The following is a 22,017-nucleotide window of genomic DNA, read 5'->3' as shown; positions in this document are numbered from 1 at the left end:
TCTTTGTCGACTTCTAGGGTTCTTCTGGCTTCTTAATCGCAGCAAAACACTTCTGAATCGTCCCAGAATTCCCTTTAATCGATCTGTGGAGTTATCTTTAAATAAGCGATCCGACTCGTCGAGTCAAGTGGTGACTCGTCGAGTCCCTCTCACATTCCCCGTATTGCGATAACTATCTGGAATTCCGAGTCATTATCCTTCTGATTCCTCGACTGGACTCGTCGAGTAGGCTATCTGACTCGACGAGTAGGTGCCTTTTTTAGTGTTTTTCTTCTTCATTCCATTCTCGAGCTCCTAACCGCTTCTCCTGCTTCCTTTTGCTTCCGAGCTTCATCTTTGGACTGAAAAACATAATTTAACACTTTTAAGTACCTTTTGTCCATAATATGCGATAATTTAGCTAATATATGAATAAAAAACTATACTTAATACACACTAAATATGCACATATCAAAATACCCCACACTTGACTTTTGCTTGCCCCCAAGCAAAACTGAATTTGAACACATTAGAATTACGTATGACAACTCCAATCTAACCCAGTCATTATGCCAAGACCGCAACGCATGCATTTTTGTCTACAATTTTTCCTAAAGAACCCCCCATACTCCAAATACTCACAATCCTCATAAACATTCGCCCACTCACCCCGAACTATGCTCATTTTATGCAACCCTCTGAATCCATCCTCAGAAAACCTCTTTACCCTCAAGGTATTTTTAATTGAGCAACCCAAGCATACATATTCTAGAATTACAACTTTTCGATACCACTATGGAGCTCTTTGAATTCTTCAGTTTCTTGATAATTTGATCTTTGATATCTTTGAATTCACCAACTTGTGTTGATTTTTGGTATCTTCAACTTTTTGGATTCAGAACTTTGATCTTTAGATCTTCACTTCATTTGCTCCAAAATTCTTAAAACTTTTCTTGTAATTCTCTCTTTTTTTTACATGTATACCTCACTTTTGTCACTCAAATCCCTACATGCTTAAGCAGGGGCACTCAATCTCAACCTTTATTGGCTAACGATAAAAATTTTCCTGGATACATTTCAGGTTTAGGCTGCTATACATATCGCATTCCTCACGTGAGCAAGGTCGTGTTTTTGTCTCATGATTTCACTGGAATAAGGAAGCCACAAATTCACTAGAACGTATATAAGCTCAACTAAACATTTGGGTCTTCATGCAATCATCAAATATAATACTAACATGGAATCCTAATTTTTTACCAAAATTTTCTAATTAAGTCCTAAGTAATACTTTTGGTATGCAATTTTTTTTAAATTGACTATTATGTAACCAACCCCCTACCCCACACTTATGTGATGCAATGCCCTCATTGCATATTATGCATAAAAACATAAAAAGAAACTAAAGAGGAAATTGGAACAAACTCCCCTAGGATAGCAGTGGATAAGTTGATCACTTTCATTTAAGCTCCAACTTCAATTAACTTTAGACATGGTAACATCTCATCCATGCCTTGGGTGTCTCGTCTCGTGTGGGTCGCTCCAAATACGCGAAAATCAGTGTAAGATCTTCAAGAATGTATATGGAAGAATAAGTGAACAAGTGGTACAAGTAGCAGCATCAAATCAGCAGTCCGTCGGTATAAAAAATGAACGACTCGTCGAGTCATATGGTCGACTCGTCGAGTACCAGCGCCCCTTCTCAGAATATGCGGAAATACAAGGCGACTCATCGAGTCAGTTAAGTGCACTCGATGAGTAGGCTACTGAACGAAAAAAATTGGTATTTTGCAATTGTTGCAGCCTCTAAAAACTTCTCTAACTCTTCCCCATGATTAGACTCAATTGCTCATACCCCTAAGGACCGGACTCGACACTTTGACGTTAAAGTTCCGCTTCCTTGACTCGCTTTCACTCGTTATAACATCCATTCGCTATAACTCTAAACGCTTCCTAAGCAAACAATCCTAATCCAATCCTGAAAAAAATAACTAAAGCATACAATCATTAAGCACCATAAAGTCTTAAACAAGTCATACACACCAAATAATAAAAAAAAAAAACAAAAAAAAAATTGTTTGATTAAAACACAAAAAATCAATCTTCGTCCTCCTCATCATCCGCGGCTCCACTTCCTCCGGCTCCACTTCGTCGCGCACCAATCACCTCATCCCAAGATGGAATAAATGGGTAATTTCCACCATTAATATGTGGGATATTGAAGTGCTCGAAAAGTCGGATATGAGATTGGTTGCTAAAATTCAACCCCCGCGCCATTTGATCCTGCAGCCGCCTCATCTCCACATTGTACCAATCCATTGGTACGTCTTCATTCTCGACCGGAATCACCGGCAGCTCGTCCTCCACATCCCGCTCTCTTCTTGATCTTACCCTCCTTCCCGGTGCTTCGGGACCAACAACGGGGTCATCATTCGGGATGGCATAATGGCCACCACCATAATCTTTAATTATCCTTGCTCTTCGGAAAAGAATGGGATTGAACGGAGGTGTAGGGATCAATGTCATGAAGTTCCATGCACCGCGGTTCATCAACCCGAATGAATTAGCCAATCGGGTGACAAACATCCCACCATTAATTCGGGAGGTTTTGTGATCTTTGACCGCACCCTCCGAAAGATATGAATCCAAACACCAAGGAATGTTGCAAAAGACGCCGGGTGTAATTATGCTCCATAAATAGAAGACGTCAAGGTTGGAAACCTTGTCATCATCTTTTCTTTGATTGATGGTGGATGAAATAAGGCGGTGTATGAGGCGGTGTGTTGGGGATCGGATGCTCCCTTCCTGTGCAGACTTTGGGATATAAACTTTATTTCCAATAGTATTCCACCAGCCCGTACTAGTAACTCCCTCGGGAAACACCATATGGGTTTGTGCCAAAAAGGCCCGAAAGATGTTTGTTGAAACCAAGGGTTGATCGTAGATCCCTAATCGATAGGCAAGATCCACCACAGAGCATTGACGATACTCGCCCCCAAGACAAAAAAAAAAGCTGGCCGGGTGATAAACATCCACTCCCCCGGTGAAAGATACCGTGGAGAAAAACTCCAAACAAAGCTCTAAATAAACCGGCTCTTGAATACGGAAGACCCGGCTCCACCCGTCACAGACCATTGTTTCGCCTTCATGTTGAAACTCCTTCAAAAGGTAAGGAGCTAATTCCTCCTCATATCGAACACTTTGCAGCCACTCCCAATCTATCCTGTTTGGCACATAAACCTCCTTCTTCTTGATATCAGATAGCTTCTTCTTCCATTTCCGCATTGTTGAAGCGGACTCAATTTGTGGGAAGTTTAGCCATGGAAACTCCCCTTGGTTGCCACTGGAACTTTGTCCCCTTCTGAACATGATTTCTGCAAAACAAATACACAAAACCCAGAAAACACAGAATATAATTAAAAAAATGTCTTTTATATGTCACTCGACTGGACTCGTCAAGTCCATGCCCGACTCGACGAGTCGCGCAAACTGCACGAGTCAGTCGACGGGTCGCTGCAAATTGGACCATAAAACCTGTAAATTTTGTCAAGGGTTTTGTCTAAATACTTATTATTGATGTATTAAGGCCAAAATAAGCATTCAAACAACATAATTCATGAAAAATCAAAACCCTAGAAATTTAGTACTTTTCATAAACGGGTTTTTTCATGCAATTGCTACCATAGATGGCCTTATAATCATGTTCTTAACAGAAAACAAGAAGAAATTTGTTACCTTTTTGGATTGGGCTTGAGAAATTTGAAGGAAACTTGAAGAAGAATGATGAATGCTTGAGAGAGAATGAGAATGACGGCACCCGACGAGTATAGTTGTGAAAACTGATTCTTAGGGTTAAAACCCTACTTACCCAATGTAAAAGTAATTTCGAAATTATTTTTTTTTTCTGTAAATAATACCGACTCGTCGAGTCGTGGTCAGACTCGGCGAGTCTGGTCGCGAAGTCAATTTTTTTCTGAAATCCATGTGGACTCGTCGAGTCATGGTCAACTCGGCGAGTCGCTTAAAAAAATGCATAATTTTCAAAATTTTGTTATTTATTGTAAATCATTTCACCCCACACTTAGCCTATGCACACTCTCAAGCAGACATGTCCGATGATTTGGAAGATTAAGATTCAAAAAAAAAACGAAGGGAAAATAAATAAATAAAAAAACTAAAAAGTAAAAGAAAGCAAACTCTATATAACGGGTTGCCTCCCGCCAAGCGCTTCTTTTTGAGGAGTCATTAGCTAGACTCCTTCCCATCTACGTTTTGTCATCTTCGAGCATCGGGAAGGCACGTCAAACTTTTTGTGATTTGTACTTGGTCTTGTAAGCATGGATCTTTTTCTTGTAAGCCCTTTTTAATGCATCTCTTTTCCTTTTCATTGCCTCATCTTCAGCTGCTTGGGCTTCCCTTTTTCTCTTTTTCTTCTTTACCCCCTTCTTTTTCACCTTCTCTTGAACCTCCTTCTCTTTAAATTTAATTACTTCCCATTCCATGATGGTCCGTGCTTTAGGTTTAGTAGTGAATAGGTGATCAACTGCCTCCCTCCTTTCCTTTATCTCTTCGTTCGTTCCAGTGCTTAACCCATCTTCGAAATGAACAGTATCAAGACATGCTACATCGGCGTATTGAACTTTTCTTCCCTTTTCTCCTTCTATTGTTTGTCCTTCTAAAGAATCATGTATATTATTGAAATCCAAGGTATGTGAAGAACTAGTAACAGGCAGATCTAAGTCAGCCAAGTGTTTGCCCAAATCGACTGGACTCATCGAGTCCATTAAAGTGACTCGGCGAGTCGAAACGAATTCCATAAATTTTTGGGTTTTTTCTGAGTGGGCTCCATCCAGTAACTTTTCTAATTCATCCAAGTCCTTGTTAACATCTCCTTCTTCTTCAGAGTGTATCAGAAACTTGCTTGGATCCTCTTTTAGTAAACGTGCAAGCTCTTTTCCTAATATCTCATCATCCAATTGGATCATTGAGACCTCTTCAATCTTTTCTTCTTTTTGCTTGATTTCTGGAATAGCTTTAAACGTCACAGCCTCATCACCCACTCTTAATATCAATGTAGACTCACATATATCAATTAAAGCACACGCGGTGTTCAAGAAGGATCTCCCCAAAATAATTGGAATTTCGGGGTCGTCTTCCATATCAACAACCACGAAGTCTACTGGGAAAATAAACTTGTCAACTTTTATAAGGAGATCTTCACAAACGCCTTTTGGATGGATTATTGTCTTGTCCGCCAAATGGATCTTCATATTCACCGGTTTTGGTTCTGGTAAATTCAACTTCTTATAGAACGAAAAAGGCATCATATTGATGCTTGCCCCCAAGTCAGCTAATGCTCGGGTGAAGACCTTATTACCATATTGGCACGGAATCACAATATTTCCAGGATCACCCTTCTTTTTAGGTAGCTCACTCATCAATACTTCTGCGACTTCAGCAAAATCCTTCTTAGCAGCAAAAAGGCCCTTAAGCAAGTTGAAGTATTTAGGCGTTTGAAGTATTGTTTCCACAAATGGCACATTAACTTGTAGAGCGTTAACATGATTCATGAAGGTTCTGTATGCTTCTACTTTTTCTTCAGGCATGGCTTTGGTTGGGTATGGCAGTGGAGGCTTATAAGGTTTCGAAGAAATGGCAGGTGTTTCAATTTCGCATGGACTCATCGAGTCCAATGGAGTGACTCGGCGAGTCGGGTCGGGTTTTGCTGGCTCCGATTCTTCTACCTTTTCTTCCTTCTTCTTGGAGATCCTTAGTGCTTCTGTGCATTTTTCTTCACTGCTGGAGGTTATTACGCTTACATTCTCCATTCTTGGATTGGGTTCGGTGTTGCTCGGAAGTTATCCCGGTCTTCTTTCATTCACTTCATGTGCAAGCTGTCCCAGTTGTTTCTCAATGTTGAGAATGGATGCTTGCTGATTCCTCAACATGTTTCTGGTTTCTTGCATTGCTACATCGTGATCATTGTGTCTTTTCTCGGACGCGGTTATGAACCTTGTGAGCATATCTTCTAAATTTGCCTTCTTTTCCGTCACCGGCTCTTCCTTTTGATAGAATCCCCTCTCCCTCTGTTTGTATTTCTCCTCCTTAGCCTTTTTATATTCTTCGTATGGGAGCCATTCCTTCTTCGGTTTCCTCCAGTCTTCATCGTATCTATCGCCGCTGGAATAGAATACTTGAGCCTTTTTTATTTCCATTTTCGTCTCGATCACAATCCTTAGTGAGGTGGGATAGGGGCCGCCACAATTTTCGCATCCTACCCTAATAGCATGGATTGTTTGATCCATTTTCGTCATTCTTCGGTCTAGGCTATCGAGTTTAGCTATTACCGCCGCCATGCTATCGTTAACCGAGTTCACTGCTCCACGATTCACTTCGTTCCTCGGATTGTGGTATTCTCTAGAATGCTTGGAGAATTCTTCAATTAATTCCTTTATTTCCGGAGGTGGCTTTCTGGTGAGTGGGCCTTGTGAATCGAGTAGTTGCCTTGTGGTGACATTAACTCCATCATAAAAGATGGAGACCTCTTGTTGGCTATTAAGGTCATGGTGTGGGCAATTTCTAAGTAGGCTCTTGTAACTTTCCCAAGCTTCATAAAGAGATTCTCCGGGTTGTTGCTCGAAGTTGGCAATGGCTTTCTTTAGCTTGGCTATCTTGGAAGGTGGGCAAAAATGATCTATGAACACTTCTTTCATCTTGGCCCATGTGGTGACCGATCCGGGAGGGAGTGACTTTAACGAATCTTTTGCAGCTCCTTTAAATGTGACAGGAAGCATGCGAAGAAGCTGGATCTCGCGAGGCACATTGGGTACATTGAAGTAATCTGCCACATCATTTACTTCATCCAAGTGCTTATAGGCGTCTTCGTGATCTCTCCCGTGAAAAGGGATCTCCTTGAGTTGAGCGACAATATGGCCCTTTAGTTCAAAAGTAGCGGTAGCGGGAATTGCGGGTTGCACAAGTCCTGGGCCGGTGTCATCACGCATCCTCTTCTTCCATTCCCCCATGGGGATTTCATCAATATTAGCCATAGCGGTGGCTGAATCGTCTTCAAACTCGGATGTGTGCTCGATTTCTTCCTCGGTCTCGTACTCGGTGTCTTTTTGGATCGGGTCTTCGATTGTCAACGATGCACTGGATGCTCCTGATTTGCTTCTCCTTTTCTTGAACGGATTTGAGGTTTTTGAGTGGTGAGTTCCTTGAAGAAGTGGTTTCTCCAACGGTTTTGCCTTTGTTTCTTCTTAATGCGGTTTCCGGATCTTCAAGAGGGGGAACCAGAGGCGTATCAGATCCTCGGGTCATGAACAACTGCAAACAAAACAAAAAAAAGCAAAACAAAACGCGTAAAAAAGAACAAAAGAAAATTAAATCTGATTCAGTGTCGTACTCGCTGAGTCTGGGCGAATGCACTCGGCGAGTCCAAGGTAAAATCAGCTTTTTTTTTTTACCTAAAAAAAACAGAAATTAATCAGAAATTAACTTTGTGTAAGATGAATCTTACACAAAGGATCGATTGAATTAGAATTTTAATGCTAATTTTAGAACCGTTCCCCGGCAACGGCGCCAAAACCTTGATGTGTGTAAAACTCACTTAGTTTTAAACCTACTTTAATTATCAAATAACACACAAAAGGCAATGAACCTATCAATTGTGGTATAGCTAAATAAGCAGGGTATCGAACAAAGGGAACGGCAAATTAAATTAAAAACTAATTCTATCTAAGTTTATTAAGAAATAGGGGTTTTTCTCTAGTTTTACAAGACTAGAAACTTACTAACTATAACTAATTTAAGACTAGAAAATAACAATTTAACTAGATTCAATAATTGGAAAGGAACTTCTGTTTAGTTCAACTCGGTTAACTCTATGGTTGATTTTAAGGTAATAGTGCAATGGATTAATTCTTTCGTTGGTTACCGATTCAAGTGATTGGGTTCATGTTCACTACCCTAATCCTTAGCAAATAAACTAACTCAAACAGTGGCCAATTGCTTAATTTAATTAGATTTACTAGATAAATTATTCGAGTTAAGTTAGACTTGCAATAGCTAATTAATTTATTATTCTTAATTAACCTCTTGTTTGATGATCATCTTACAAGCTTGCACATGAATTTACTCAATTTTCTTATTAATTCTAGTTTCATATTCATTAATCCTAGACATATAGTATAGTGGTCACATATCATATGAGGTCAATAATCAATAGATGTTCATGCTAATCAATTATCGTCCTATTAACAGAAAATTAATTATTATTCACACACAAGGTTCTTTAGCAAGCTAAAATAACAAAAATTCATCAACTTGGAATTAATCCTACCAATCAATCAAACCATATTGTCAACTTTGTATCCCCAAACAGAAGTCTAAAGGTTATAGTTCATAATTAAAGTAAATAACAGCAAACAAACAAGTTCAAGTTGCTTAATCATATTGACAAAACAAAAGAATAAGTAGAATGATGAAATTGTGCCTTAATTACTCCCGGAATTGAATTCTAGCTTTCTTTGTCGACTTCTAGGGTTCTTCTGGCTTCTTAATCGCAGCAAAACACTTCTGAATCGTCCCAGAATTCCCTTTAATCGATCTGTGGAGTTATCTTTAAATAAGCGATCCGACTCGTCGAGTCAAGTGGTGACTCGTCGAGTCCCTCTCACATTCCCCGTATTGCGATAACTATCTGGAATTCCGAGTCATTATCCTTCTGATTCCTCGACTGGACTCGTCGAGTAGGCTATCTGACTCGACGAGTAGGTGCCTTTTTTAGTGTTTTTCTTCTTCATTCCATTCTCGAGCTCCTAACCGCTTCTCCTGCTTCCTTTTGCTTCCGAGCTTCATCTTTGGACTGAAAAACATAATTTAACACTTTTAAGTACCTTTTGTCCATAATATGCGATAATTTAGCTAATATATGAATAAAAAACTATACTTAATACACACTAAATATGCACATATCAAAATACCCCACACTTGACTTTTGCTTGCCCCCAAGCAAAACTGAATTTGAACACATTAGAATTACGTATGACAACTCCAATCTAACCCAGTCATTATGCCAAGACCGCAACGCATGCATTTTTGTCTACAATTTTTCCTAAAGAACCCCCCATACTCCAAATACTCACAATCCTCATAAACATTCGCCCACTCACCCCGAACTATGCTCATTTTATGCAACCCTCTGAATCCATCCTCAGAAAACCTCTTTACCCTCAAGGTATTTTTAATTGAGCAACCCAAGCATACATATTCTAGAATTACAACTTTTCGATACCACTATGGAGCTCTTTGAATTCTTCAGTTTCTTGATAATTTGATCTTTGATATCTTTGAATTCACCAACTTGTGTTGATTTTTGGTATCTTCAACTTTTTGGATTCAGAACTTTGATCTTTAGATCTTCACTTCATTTGCTCCAAAATTCTTAAAACTTTTCTTGTAATTCTCTCTTTTTTTTACATGTATACCTCACTTTTGTCACTCAAATCCCTACATGCTTAAGCAGGGGCACTCAATCTCAACCTTTATTGGCTAACGATAAAAATTTTCCTGGATACATTTCAGGTTTAGGCTGCTATACATATCGCATTCCTCACGTGAGCAAGGTCGTGTTTTTGTCTCATGATTTCACTGGAATAAGGAAGCCACAAATTCACTAGAACGTATATAAGCTCAACTAAACATTTGGGTCTTCATGCAATCATCAAATATAATACTAACATGGAATCCTAATTTTTTACCAAAATTTTCTAATTAAGTCCTAAGTAATACTTTTGGTATGCAATTTTTTTTAAATTGACTATTATGTAACCAACCCCCTACCCCACACTTATGTGATGCAATGCCCTCATTGCATATTATGCATAAAAACATAAAAAGAAACTAAAGAGGAAATTGGAACAAACTCCCCTAGGATAGCAGTGGATAAGTTGATCACTTTCATTTAAGCTCCAACTTCAATTAACTTTAGACATGGTAACATCTCATCCATGCCTTGGGTGTCTCGTCTCGTGTGGGTCGCTCCAAATACGCGAAAATCAGTGTAAGATCTTCAAGAATGTATATGGAAGAATAAGTGAACAAGTGGTACAAGTAGCAGCATCAAATCAGCAGTCCGTCGGTATAAAAAATGAACGACTCGTCGAGTCATATGGTCGACTCGTCGAGTACCAGCGCCCCTTCTCAGAATATGCGGAAATACAAGGCGACTCATCGAGTCAGTTAAGTGCACTCGATGAGTAGGCTACTGAACGAAAAAAATTGGTATTTTGCAATTGTTGCAGCCTCTAAAAACTTCTCTAACTCTTCCCCATGATTAGACTCAATTGCTCATACCCCTAAGGACCGGACTCGACACTTTGACGTTAAAGTTCCGCTTCCTTGACTCGCTTTCACTCGTTATAACATCCATTCGCTATAACTCTAAACGCTTCCTAAGCAAACAATCCTAATCCAATCCTGAAAAAAATAACTAAAGCATACAATCATTAAGCACCATAAAGTCTTAAACAAGTCATACACACCAAATAATAAAAAAAAAAACAAAAAAAAAATTGTTTGATTAAAACACAAAAAATCAATCTTCGTCCTCCTCATCATCCGCGGCTCCACTTCCTCCGGCTCCACTTCGTCGCGCACCAATCACCTCATCCCAAGATGGAATAAATGGGTAATTTCCACCATTAATATGTGGGATATTGAAGTGCTCGAAAAGTCGGATATGAGATTGGTTGCTAAAATTCAACCCCCGCGCCATTTGATCCTGCAGCCGCCTCATCTCCACATTGTACCAATCCATTGGTACGTCTTCATTCTCGACCGGAATCACCGGCAGCTCGTCCTCCACATCCCGCTCTCTTCTTGATCTTACCCTCCTTCCCGGTGCTTCGGGACCAACAACGGGGTCATCATTCGGGATGGCATAATGGCCACCACCATAATCTTTAATTATCCTTGCTCTTCGGAAAAGAATGGGATTGAACGGAGGTGTAGGGATCAATGTCATGAAGTTCCATGCACCGCGGTTCATCAACCCGAATGAATTAGCCAATCGGGTGACAAACATCCCACCATTAATTCGGGAGGTTTTGTGATCTTTGACCGCACCCTCCGAAAGATATGAATCCAAACACCAAGGAATGTTGCAAAAGACGCCGGGTGTAATTATGCTCCATAAATAGAAGACGTCAAGGTTGGAAACCTTGTCATCATCTTTTCTTTGATTGATGGTGGATGAAATAAGGCGGTGTATGAGGCGGTGTGTTGGGGATCGGATGCTCCCTTCCTGTGCAGACTTTGGGATATAAACTTTATTTCCAATAGTATTCCACCAGCCCGTACTAGTAACTCCCTCGGGAAACACCATATGGGTTTGTGCCAAAAAGGCCCGAAAGATGTTTGTTGAAACCAAGGGTTGATCGTAGATCCCTAATCGATAGGCAAGATCCACCACAGAGCATTGACGATACTCGCCCCCAAGACAAAAAAAAAAGCTGGCCGGGTGATAAACATCCACTCCCCCGGTGAAAGATACCGTGGAGAAAAACTCCAAACAAAGCTCTAAATAAACCGGCTCTTGAATACGGAAGACCCGGCTCCACCCGTCACAGACCATTGTTTCGCCTTCATGTTGAAACTCCTTCAAAAGGTAAGGAGCTAATTCCTCCTCATATCGAACACTTTGCAGCCACTCCCAATCTATCCTGTTTGGCACATAAACCTCCTTCTTCTTGATATCAGATAGCTTCTTCTTCCATTTCCGCATTGTTGAAGCGGACTCAATTTGTGGGAAGTTTAGCCATGGAAACTCCCCTTGGTTGCCACTGGAACTTTGTCCCCTTCTGAACATGATTTCTGCAAAACAAATACACAAAACCCAGAAAACACAGAATATAATTAAAAAAATGTCTTTTATATGTCACTCGACTGGACTCGTCAAGTCCATGCCCGACTCGACGAGTCGCGCAAACTGCACGAGTCAGTCGACGGGTCGCTGCAAATTGGACCATAAAACCTGTAAATTTTGTCAAGGGTTTTGTCTAAATACTTATTATTGATGTATTAAGGCCAAAATAAGCATTCAAACAACATAATTCATGAAAAATCAAAACCCTAGAAATTTAGTACTTTTCATAAACGGGTTTTTTCATGCAATTGCTACCATAGATGGCCTTATAATCATGTTCTTAACAGAAAACAAGAAGAAATTTGTTACCTTTTTGGATTGGGCTTGAGAAATTTGAAGGAAACTTGAAGAAGAATGATGAATGCTTGAGAGAGAATGAGAATGACGGCACCCGACGAGTATAGTTGTGAAAACTGATTCTTAGGGTTAAAACCCTACTTACCCAATGTAAAAGTAATTTCGAAATTATTTTTTTTTTCTGTAAATAATACCGACTCGTCGAGTCGTGGTCAGACTCGGCGAGTCTGGTCGCGAAGTCAATTTTTTTCTGAAATCCATGTGGACTCGTCGAGTCATGGTCAACTCGGCGAGTCGCTTAAAAAAATGCATAATTTTCAAAATTTTGTTATTTATTGTAAATCATTTCACCCCACACTTAGCCTATGCACACTCTCAAGCAGACATGTCCGATGATTTGGAAGATTAAGATTCAAAAAAAAAACGAAGGGAAAATAAATAAATAAAAAAACTAAAAAGTAAAAGAAAGCAAACTCTATATAACGGGTTGCCTCCCGCCAAGCGCTTCTTTTTGAGGAGTCATTAGCTAGACTCCTTCCCATCTACGTTTTGTCATCTTCGAGCATCGGGAAGGCACGTCAAACTTTTTGTGATTTGTACTTGGTCTTGTAAGCATGGATCTTTTTCTTGTAAGCCCTTTTTAATGCATCTCTTTTCCTTTTCATTGCCTCATCTTCAGCTGCTTGGGCTTCCCTTTTTCTCTTTTTCTTCTTTACCCCCTTCTTTTTCACCTTCTCTTGAACCTCCTTCTCTTTAAATTTAATTACTTCCCATTCCATGATGGTCCGTGCTTTAGGTTTAGTAGTGAATAGGTGATCAACTGCCTCCCTCCTTTCCTTTATCTCTTCGTTCGTTCCAGTGCTTAACCCATCTTCGAAATGAACAGTATCAAGACATGCTACATCGGCGTATTGAACTTTTCTTCCCTTTTCTCCTTCTATTGTTTGTCCTTCTAAAGAATCATGTATATTATTGAAATCCAAGGTATGTGAAGAACTAGTAACAGGCAGATCTAAGTCAGCCAAGTGTTTGCCCAAATCGACTGGACTCATCGAGTCCATTAAAGTGACTCGGCGAGTCGAAACGAATTCCATAAATTTTTGGGTTTTTTCTGAGTGGGCTCCATCCAGTAACTTTTCTAATTCATCCAAGTCCTTGTTAACATCTCCTTCTTCTTCAGAGTGTATCAGAAACTTGCTTGGATCCTCTTTTAGTAAACGTGCAAGCTCTTTTCCTAATATCTCATCATCCAATTGGATCATTGAGACCTCTTCAATCTTTTCTTCTTTTTGCTTGATTTCTGGAATAGCTTTAAACGTCACAGCCTCATCACCCACTCTTAATATCAATGTAGACTCACATATATCAATTAAAGCACACGCGGTGTTCAAGAAGGATCTCCCCAAAATAATTGGAATTTCGGGGTCGTCTTCCATATCAACAACCACGAAGTCTACTGGGAAAATAAACTTGTCAACTTTTATAAGGAGATCTTCACAAACGCCTTTTGGATGGATTATTGTCTTGTCCGCCAAATGGATCTTCATATTCATCGGTTTTGGTTCTGGTAAATTCAACTTCTTATAGAACGAAAAAGGCATCATATTGATGCTTGCCCCCAAGTCAGCTAATGCTCGGGTGAAGACCTTATTACCATATTGGCACGGAATCACAATATTTCCAGGATCACCCTTCTTTTTAGGTAGCTCACTCATCAATACTTCTGCGACTTCAGCAAAATCCTTCTTAGCAGCAAAAAGGCCCTTAAGCAAGTTGAAGTATTTAGGCGTTTGAAGTATTGTTTCCACAAATGGCACATTAACTTGTAGAGCGTTAACATGATTCATGAAGGTTCTGTATGCTTCTACTTTTTCTTCAGGCATGGCTTTGGTTGGGTATGGCAGTGGAGGCTTATAAGGTTTCGAAGAAATGGCAGGTGTTTCAATTTCGCATGGACTCATCGAGTCCAATGGAGTGACTCGGCGAGTCGGGTCGGGTTTTGCTGGCTCCGATTCTTCTACCTTTTCTTCCTTCTTCTTGGAGATCCTTAGTGCTTCTGTGCATTTTTCTTCACTGCTGGAGGTTATTACGCTTACATTCTCCATTCTTGGATTGGGTTCGGTGTTGCTCGGAAGTTATCCCGGTCTTCTTTCATTCACTTCATGTGCAAGCTGTCCCAGTTGTTTCTCAATGTTGAGAATGGATGCTTGCTGATTCCTCAACATGTTTCTGGTTTCTTGCATTGCTACATCGTGATCATTGTGTCTTTTCTCGGACGCGGTTATGAACCTTGTGAGCATATCTTCTAAATTTGCCTTCTTTTCCGTCACCGGCTCTTCCTTTTGATAGAATCCCCTCTCCCTCTGTTTGTATTTCTCCTCCTTAGCCTTTTTATATTCTTCGTATGGGAGCCATTCCTTCTTCGGTTTCCTCCAGTCTTCATCGTATCTATCGCCGCTGGAATAGAATACTTGAGCCTTTTTTATTTCCATTTTCGTCTCGATCACAATCCTTAGTGAGGTGGGATAGGGGCCGCCACAATTTTCGCATCCTACCCTAATAGCATGGATTGTTTGATCCATTTTCGTCATTCTTCGGTCTAGGCTATCGAGTTTAGCTATTACCGCCGCCATGCTATCGTTAACCGAGTTCACTGCTCCACGATTCACTTCGTTCCTCGGATTGTGGTATTCTCTAGAATGCTTGGAGAATTCTTCAATTAATTCCTTTATTTCCGGAGGTGGCTTTCTGGTGAGTGGGCCTTGTGAATCGAGTAGTTGCCTTGTGGTGACATTAACTCCATCATAAAAGATGGAGACCTCTTGTTGGCTATTAAGGTCATGGTGTGGGCAATTTCTAAGTAGGCTCTTGTAACTTTCCCAAGCTTCATAAAGAGATTCTCCGGGTTGTTGCTCGAAGTTGGCAATGGCTTTCTTTAGCTTGGCTATCTTGGAAGGTGGGCAAAAATGATCTATGAACACTTCTTTCATCTTGGCCCATGTGGTGACCGATCCGGGAGGGAGTGACTTTAACGAATCTTTTGCAGCTCCTTTAAATGTGACAGGAAGCATGCGAAGAAGCTGGATCTCGCGAGGCACATTGGGTACATTGAAGTAATCTGCCACATCATTTACTTCATCCAAGTGCTTATAGGCGTCTTCGTGATCTCTCCCGTGAAAAGGGATCTCCTTGAGTTGAGCGACAATATGGCCCTTTAGTTCAAAAGTAGCGGTAGCGGGAATTGCGGGTTGCACAAGTCCTGGGCCGGTGTCATCACGCATCCTCTTCTTCCATTCCCCCATGGGGATTTCATCAATATTAGCCATAGCGGTGGCTGAATCGTCTTCAAACTCGGATGTGTGCTCGATTTCTTCCTCGGTCTCGTACTCGGTGTCTTTTTGGATCGGGTCTTCGATTGTCAACGATGCACTGGATGCTCCTGATTTGCTTCTCCTTTTCTTGAACGGATTTGAGGTTTTTGAGTGGTGAGTTCCTTGAAGAAGTGGTTTCTCCAACGGTTTTGCCTTTGTTTCTTCTTAATGCGGTTTCCGGATCTTCAAGAGGGGGAACCAGAGGCGTATCAGATCCTCGGGTCATGAACAACTGCAAACAAAACAAAAAAAAGCAAAACAAAACGCGTAAAAAAGAACAAAAGAAAATTAAATCTGATTCAGTGTCGTACTCGCTGAGTCTGGGCGAATGCACTCGGCGAGTCCAAGGTAAAATCAGCTTTTTTTTTTTACCTAAAAAAAACAGAAATTAATCAGAAATTAACTTTGTGTAAGATGAATCTTACACAAAGGATCGATTGAATTAGAATTTTAATGCTAATTTTAGAACCGTTCCCCAGCAACGGCGCCAAAAACTTGATGTGTGTAAAACTCACTTAGTTTTAAACCTACTTTAATTATCAAATAACACACAAAAGGCAATGAACCTATCAATTGTGGTATAGCTAAATAAGCAGGGTATCGAACAAAGGGAACGGCAAATTAAATTAAAAACTAATTCTATCTAAGTTTATTAAGAAATAGGGGTTTTTCTCTAGTTTTACAAGACTAGAAACTTACTAACTATAACTAATTTAAGACTAGAAAATAACAATTTAACTAGATTCAATAATTGGAAAGGAACTTCTGTTTAGTTCAACTCGGTTAACTCTATGGTTGATTTTAAGGTAATAGTGCAATGGATTAATTCTTTCGTTGGTTACCGATTCAAGTGATTGGGTTCATGTTCACTACCCTAATCCTTAGCAAATAAACTAACTCAAACAGTGGCCAATTGCTTAATTTAATTAGATTTACTAGATAAATTATTCGAGTTAAGTTAGACTTGCAATAGCTAATTAATTTATTATTCTTAATTAACCTCTTGTTTGATGATCATCTTACAAGCTTGCACATGAATTTACTCAATTTTCTTATTAATTCTAGTTTCATATTCATTAATCCTAGACATATAGTATAGTGGTCACATATCATATGAGGTCAATAATCAATAGATGTTCATGCTAATCAATTATCGTCCTATTAACAGAAAATTAATTATTATTCACACACAAGGTTCTTTAGCAAGCTAAAATAACAAAAATTCATCAACTTGGAATTAATCCTACCAATCAATCAAACCATATTGTCAACTTTGTATCCCCAAACAGAAGTCTAAAGGTTATAGTTCATAATTAAAGTAAATAACAGCAAACAAACAAGTTCAAGTTGCTTAATCATATTGACAAAACAAAAGAATAAGTAGAATGATGAAATTGTGCCTTAATTACTCCCGGAATTGAATTCTAGCTTTCTTTGTCGACTTCTAGGGTTCTTCTGGCTTCTTAATCGCAGCAAAACACTTCTGAATCGTCCCAGAATTCCCTTTAATCGATCTGTGGAGTTATCTTTAAATAAGCGATCCGACTCGTCGAGTCAAGTGGTGACTCGTCGAGTCCCTCTCACATTCCCCGTATTGCGATAACTATCTGGAATTCCGAGTCATTATCCTTCTGATTCCTCGACTGGACTCGTCGAGTAGGCTATCTGACTCGACGAGTAGGTGCCTTTTTTAGTGTTTTTCTTCTTCATTCCATTCTCGAGCTCCTAACCGCTTCTCCTGCTTCCTTTTGCTTCCGAGCTTCATCTTTGGACTGAAAAACATAATTTAACACTTTTAAGTACCTTTTGTCCATAATATGCGATAATTTAGCTAATATATGAATAAAAAACTATACTTAATACACACTAAATATGCACATATCAACCACCATGTGTGTTTAATTCTTTATCTTAATTGTATTAATGGTGTCCATAACTTGTCCTCAAGTTATGGATTACCAAAGGTCACTTCTTTAATTTGTGTTTAAAGAACTAAAGAGGTTTCATAAAATGAAGAGTCTTCATTTTTATGAACCAATAAAACTCATAACTTACAAAATTGAAGAGACTTGGAATAGTTTCAATTCTTGCCCTCAAGTTTTGGAATTTGAAAAGTCTTACACTTTAATTCCAAATTAAACCTTAGATTTTTTAAAAGGTTTAAAAATCAACCCTTATACTATTATTATAATTTTATTATATAGATATGTATAAGAATATGTCGTTCTTACCGTTAGGAGGCCTCATTCACGAAGCTGGTCTATAAGGGGGGTATAAGGTTGTTGCCTATAAAATGGTGACTTAATAGGTGTCCACTCTCACCCACCGCTTCCTTGATCGGTGGAGGGTCGTTAGCCGAACGAGTAGGATACGACTTTAAATTCTCATTAAAAGTATAATGAATTATAAAGTAACTATACATTATAAATTCCCAATCTTAGTTACTTTAGGAAAATGTGAAATTGGTGCTATCCCATAAAATTACACTTTGTATCTTACCAAGTCGTTAGTGGAGCGTGCGTGGTTAATTGGCACACTAACATGGACTAGTAAGAGTGGCAAAGGGTAACTTAACTTTATTATAGATCGGTGGAGCGTGTGTGGTTAACCGGCACATCGATTAGGTAATATTGTTAAGGGTACCAAGTCAATTTGTATGGTTATTCACACCTTGTTTGTGATCCACGGCATCTCAGTCACAAACTTGAGAGGGCACATTCGAGATTCAAACATGCCATTGAAAAGTTCAATGTATCTCAAAAGATCTAGGAGTTTCAAAAACTAATAAAACCTAATAATAAAATATTTTGTTCTTATGGTGGAAATTGGTAAATTGTCATTTACCTACCTTCAAATATTTTATAGTGTGGATTACGGCATCCCTCTTCCACCTATAAATAGTTTGTTGGATCCTAGCCTTAATATCTCATTTGGGTGACTTATTAAGGACTCTTAATCTAATGAAACTTATCTTCCTTCTATTCCAGATGTCTTCCAATAACGTTGCTGGCTCAAACCCTACAGGCTCCTTTTCCCTAATGAACTTGTGTGGTAAGGTCATCTTTGATGGATCCAACTTCAATGAGTGGATCAGAAACATCAGGATGATTACCCGCTATGAGGACAAATAATATGTCCTTGATAGGGAGCTTAAGGTTGTTAATGAAGCCACTGCTACTCCAGAAGAGCTTGCGGAGTTCATTGCACATGAGAAGGATGCCACCAAGGTGTCCTGCATCATGATGGCCACAATGACTCCGGAACTCCAAAAATCTTATGAAGATTTCTACCCCTATGAGATGCACCTAGATCTGATGGAAAGGTACCATCAGAGCGCGCGTCAAGAGAGGTATGAAATCATTTCCTCCATGATAACCGCAAGGATGAAGGATGGTGAACCCATCACCGGTTTCTTGCAGAAGATGCAGAGGTTCGTTGACCGGTTGCTAAAGCTCAATGTTGACTTCCCTGAGGAATTGGCGATTGACATCATTCTCCATTCCTTACCTTCAAGTATGATCAGTTTCGTATGACTTATCATATGAATAAGGAGGAACTCACACTTAGCAAACTTCAAGGAATCTTAAGGACAGCTGAAAATGGCCTTAAGGGTAAAGCAGTTACTCCTTTAACAGCCCCTGTTCTTGCAATTGGGCAAGGGAAGAGTAAGAAGAGGAAAAGCCCTTCAAAGGGTACCAAGGGTAAGACTCTTGATGGTTCCTCTTCAAGTGGGACAAAGAAAGGTCCCATTACTCCTTCTTCGAACCCAAAGGAAGCACAGTGCTTCTATTGCCAAGATAAGGGACACTTCAAGCGAAGCTGCACCAAATATCTGCAAGATGTAAAGGGTGGGAAGGTTAAACCCACCCATGCAGGTATTTACACAATATTCTCTAACAACTCATCTAATGCCAATTCTTGGGTGCTTGATACAGGGTGTGGTATTCACATTTGTATTGATTTGCAGGCACTAAGAAGAAGTGAGCAAGTGGAGAATGGGAAGATAAACTTAGTCATGGGCAACAGGAAAGCATCACCTGTTACCAAGATAGGAGTTTATTCTTCATTGCTTAATAATGGGTTAATGTTAGATTTGAATAAGTGTTGTTACTTGCCCGAAATGGCGAGAAATATTATTTCCTTTCATGGCTTGTACAAACAAGGTTTTACATTTTCATTTGATAATAAAATGGTGCTATTAATGTTTATTACAATGATGTATTTTACTTTAAAGCAATACCTTGTGATGGTGTATATGAAGCCGTGAATGTTGTAGACAATCTAGGAAATAATGTGTCGTATATTGATTCTTCTGATAGCTTGGATAAAGCATCTTTGTGGCATTGTCGTCTTGGACATGTTAGCAAGAAGCGCATAGGCCAACTCCAAAAGGCTGGAGTCTTGGAATCATTTGACCTCAAGTCAGATGATAGTTGCGAGTCTTGTTTACTTGGAAAAATGACACAGTCACCCTTCACAGGTACATGTGATAGGGGTGAAGGTTTGTTGGACCTTGTACACACGGATGTGTGTGGGCTCTTCAGAGTTGCTACAAGAGATGCTAATCGTTATTATGTGACTTTTACTGATGATTACAGTACATATGGATATATTTACTTAATCAAGCATAAGTCAGAAACCTTTGAAAAGTTCAAAGAGTTTAAGCAGGAAGTTGAGAATCAATTGGGCAGGAACATCAAGATGCTCTGATCCGATCGGGGAGGAGAGTATCTTAGCATTGAGTTCTTTGACTATCTTAAGGAATGTGGGATTGTCTCACAATTGACACCTCCCAAGACACCACATTTGAATGGTGTGGCTGAGAGGTGCAATCGAACCCTGCTAGATATGGTTCGTTCCATGATGAGTCAAGCTTCGTTGCCAATCTCTTTCTGGGGGTATGCCTTAGAGACTGCCGCCCATATCCTTAATCTAGTCCCTACTAAAAAGGTTGCCAAAACAACTCACGAGATGTGGACTGGGAAAGTGCCCAATTTGGACCACATCAAGATTTGGGGTTGTGAAGCTTTTGTGAGGCGTGAGACTCATGACAAGCTTGAGCCCCGAAGCTAGAGGTGTATTTTCATTGGCTACCCACAGAGATCCTTTGGTTACCTCTTCTACAGACCCAGTGATAATATGGTCTTTGTAGCAAGAAGAGGAGTCTTTCGTGATAGAGAATTCATAAGCCAAGGGGACAGTGGGAGGCAAATTGACCTTGAAGAGCTTCAAGAGTCAAGTGGTGAAGGAACCTCAAATACTATCAGCCAACCTGAGAAGGAAACTCCTGTTGAGCCGATAGACGAGTCTGTACCTCCAAGACGTTCCACTAGGGTGAGGAACACACCTGAATTTTATTATGGTTATCACATCACCACTGAAGGTGATACATTTATCAGTGATAGTACACTGATAGATTTGGATGAACCTAATAACTATAAGGAAGCCATGGCAGGCCCTGAGTCTGCGAAATGGAAGGAAGCTATGGATAGCGAGATTCAGTCCATGTATGACAATCAAGTTTGGAACTTGGTTGACAATGTACCAGGTCGTAAGACAGTTGGGTGCAAATTGATCTTCAAGAAGAAGACCGACATGGATGGGAAAGTACACACTTATAAAGTGCGACTGGTTGCGAAGGGCATTACTCAAACTCCGGGAGTTGACTATGATGAGACCTTCTCACCAGTGGCCAAGATTAAGTCTATTAGAGTGTTGTTATCCATAGCTGCATTTCATGACTATGAAATATGGCAAATGGATGTCAAAACCACTTTCCTTAATGGGAAGTTGGCTGAGGATGTTTACATGGATCAGACAGAGGGTTTTGTCAATCTAAAGTACCCTAATAGAGTGTGTAAGCTTGAAAAATCCATTTATGGATTGAAACAAGCATCTCGCAGGTGAAATCTTTGCTTTGATGAGAAAGTCAAAGAGTTTGGCTTTTCTAGGAGTGAGGATGAGTCTTGTGTATATGTCAGGGCTAGTGGGATCATAGTTAGCTTCTTGGTGTTGTATGTGGATGACATACTTCTCATAGGAAACGACATCCCAACTTTGCAGGAGGTTAAGGCCTGGCTTGGGAAGTGTTTTGCTATGAAGGACCTTGGGGAAGCTGCCTATATCCTAGGGATAAGGATATTGAGAGATAGGAGTAAGAGACTAATTGGACTTAGTCAAAGTACTTATGTGGATAAGGTACTGAAGAGGTTCAGTATGCAAGATTCCAAGAAAGGAGAGTTACCAATCCAGAGTAATGTCAAACTAAGTAAGACTCAGAGTCCAAGTACAGAGGCTGAGATAGATGAAATGAGTCAGATACCATATGCTTCCGCTGTGGGCTCGATCATGTATGCTATGAATTGTACTCGCCCTGATGTGGCCTTTGCTTTGAGCATGGTCAGTAGATATCAAGGGAACCCTGGCAAGGCACACTGGACAGCGGTA

At 39.9% G+C, this 22,017-nt stretch overlaps 2 non-coding genes across 2 annotated transcripts; both read left to right on the top strand.

The window, feature by feature from the left end:
- The first annotated feature begins 6,534 nt into the window (after positions 1 to 6,534).
- Positions 6,535 to 6,641, top strand: LOC145044678 (small nucleolar RNA R71). The gene has a single exon (XR_013681623.1). It is a non-coding gene; the product is annotated as a small nucleolar RNA R71 (small nucleolar RNA).
- Positions 6,642 to 15,034: 8,393 nt separating this feature from the next.
- On the top strand, positions 15,035 to 15,141 carry LOC145044676 (small nucleolar RNA R71). The gene has a single exon (XR_013681621.1). It is a non-coding gene; the product is annotated as a small nucleolar RNA R71 (small nucleolar RNA).
- The last annotated feature ends 6,876 nt before the right edge of the window (positions 15,142 to 22,017 follow it).

The sequence above is a fragment of the Lactuca saligna genome, chromosome 4 (assembly GCF_052625555.1).
Source record: "Lactuca saligna cultivar CGN05327 chromosome 4, ASM5262555v1, whole genome shotgun sequence".
NCBI lineage: Eukaryota > Viridiplantae > Streptophyta > Magnoliopsida > Asterales > Asteraceae > Lactuca > Lactuca saligna.
Note: the sequence above shows the minus strand (reverse complement) of the source record. Positions and strands in the feature narration are given on the sequence as shown.